At 47.9% G+C, this 2,031-nt stretch overlaps 1 protein-coding gene across 1 annotated transcript in view; it reads right to left on the bottom strand.

Annotated features, from left to right (window-relative positions):
- Positions 1-2,031, bottom strand: part of LOC102029107 (CSC1-like protein 1) — a gene marked incomplete in the record, with an annotated part of 29,597 nt that overhangs the window by 19,620 nt on the left and 7,946 nt on the right.

Raw genomic sequence — 2,031 nt, 5'->3', positions numbered from 1 at the left:
GAGCTGTGGGTTTTGCCGATGGACAGGGTATGGTATGGAGGGAAAGGAAAGGGATCCCATGAAATGCAAGGCTCTCTACAGAGCAAGTAGATACTGTGGAAAGAGGCATGGTAGGAGTATCAGGCCTGGGCATAAAGCTGGTATTTGTGGAGGGACCTCTGGAGTGTCTGGCAGAGCTCCATCTGAGGCAGAGGCAGACAGCGAACAGGTGCAGGTAGGGTGCCACAAGTGGATGTGGTCTGCATGTGTTGGATGCTGGCATCTAGCTCAGGCCTGGCACACACTAAGCACAGGCTCTGCCACTGAGCTGCATCCTGGGCTCGTTGTTGACACATTTTAACTCAGTAGCTGAGAAGTACTGGCATCATAGACTAGTTGAGGACACTAAGCAGACTCAGACCTCAGGCAGCAATTTCTAGAGATGGGAGATTGGAAGAACCCCTAGGGAGGCTCATAAGGGGGAACCCTGAGTTGGGGCATCCACTAGGCAGATTCCCAGAAGTTCATAGATCACAAAATGAGGACAGGAGCTGGCTACTGGGTTGGTGATCTAGACATCTCCACCAACCAGGCTGCAAGTTGGTTGGGTCTGTGTGTGTCAAGATGTGACTGCCAGCTCTCTAGCCACTGGCCTACCCAACAAGAAATCACTCAAAATAATTTGACTATTCTCACAGTAAGCAATCCAGCCTGCCCTGTAACCACACCTTCAGAAAGTCAGTCTAGACCTCTGGCCTTTCTGAAGGCTGGGTTGAATCCCAGCTCTGTTTCTTAACTAGCTGGATAACCTTGGGTGAGTTACCACCATCTCTGAACCTGTCTCATCATCTGTAAATGGAGATACTATCATTAGCAACCTGATAGCCTATTCTAAAGTGTAAAAGAGTGAGAAAAAGGGAAGAACCGTTTAGCATAGTGCCTTCTTCAACAATACTACTCTTATAGCGTATGCATGGTATAACCTTACAAAACTAACAAGCGCTCACAGTATCTGTATATTTGCTTCCATTTTCCTGACAGAAATAATTCCTAGCCCAGAAAGTCACTCTGCTACCATGTTTAATGGCTCTTTTGGGTACCTGATGGCCCTGAGCCCCAGCGGTCACTCTCTGAGCTGCTCTGCGCTCGGTAAGTTTCAAAGAATGCCAGTGCCACTACTTCAGCTTTGGCCTAAAAGGTGAACAGTGCACAGTGGGCCAGCGCCCGTGTGTCCTAAGAATCTGCGGTCAGGCAGCCCTGGGCCCTGTTGTCTAGGAGAAAAAGCTTGGTCTGAAGCACAGGCCACCACCTGCCTGCTCCCCAGCCCCAGCATGAGGCCCACAGAATGTACCCAGCACTGAGGTTCCAGGACCAACTTGGCTGATACTTACTCCAATCTTATAGAGCCATCGGAGGAAGTGTTGTCAAAGAGCCACCGGAAGAAAAAATCCAGGCTGAAAAGCAAGTGAATCTTCTAAGAGTTTATTTGGTTCCTTTCTCTCTTCCTGGACCTTCCTCAATACCTTCTTTCCGTGGTGCTGGGGATGGAACCCAGGGCCTCATGAATATTAGGGAAGTTCTCTGACACAGCATTCTGACCCAACTTCAAAGAGTCTATTTCTAATATTCCATATGATCACAAAACATTCCCATTTTGTTCCACTATAAAGAGAGGCTGAATTTTGAAATCTAACATTGTTTTCTCTGATGCCACTTACACAGTGTGACACATAAGGCAGCTTTCAGGGAAACTCTCCTCCTTTAGTTAAACACAGCAATGATTAGAATCTACCAGTGTGTGTGTGTGTGTATGTGTGTGTGTGTGAGCGGGTGTGGTCACTATTAAGTTTGTGTGTAAGCTAACCTTTCACCCCAAGAAAGATCATATTTCCAGAAGAATCAATGGGCCAGCACAACTGCACTCCAACTGGTTACTACAGGCCCAAGAGTTGTTTCCAAATCCGTTTCCATTCCCCTGGTAGCAGTACTCTACAGATGTAGCCCTGATTCTGAGCTTAGGGCAGGAGATGGTGGGATATACCTGGTGAGGCC

This window comes from Chinchilla lanigera, unplaced genomic scaffold, assembly GCF_000276665.1.
Source record: "Chinchilla lanigera isolate Chin_1 unplaced genomic scaffold, ChiLan1.0 scaffold00119, whole genome shotgun sequence".
Classification (NCBI taxonomy): Eukaryota; Metazoa; Chordata; class Mammalia; order Rodentia; family Chinchillidae; genus Chinchilla; species Chinchilla lanigera.
The sequence above is the reverse complement of the archived record's forward strand: the minus strand, read 5'-3'. Positions and strand labels throughout refer to the sequence as shown.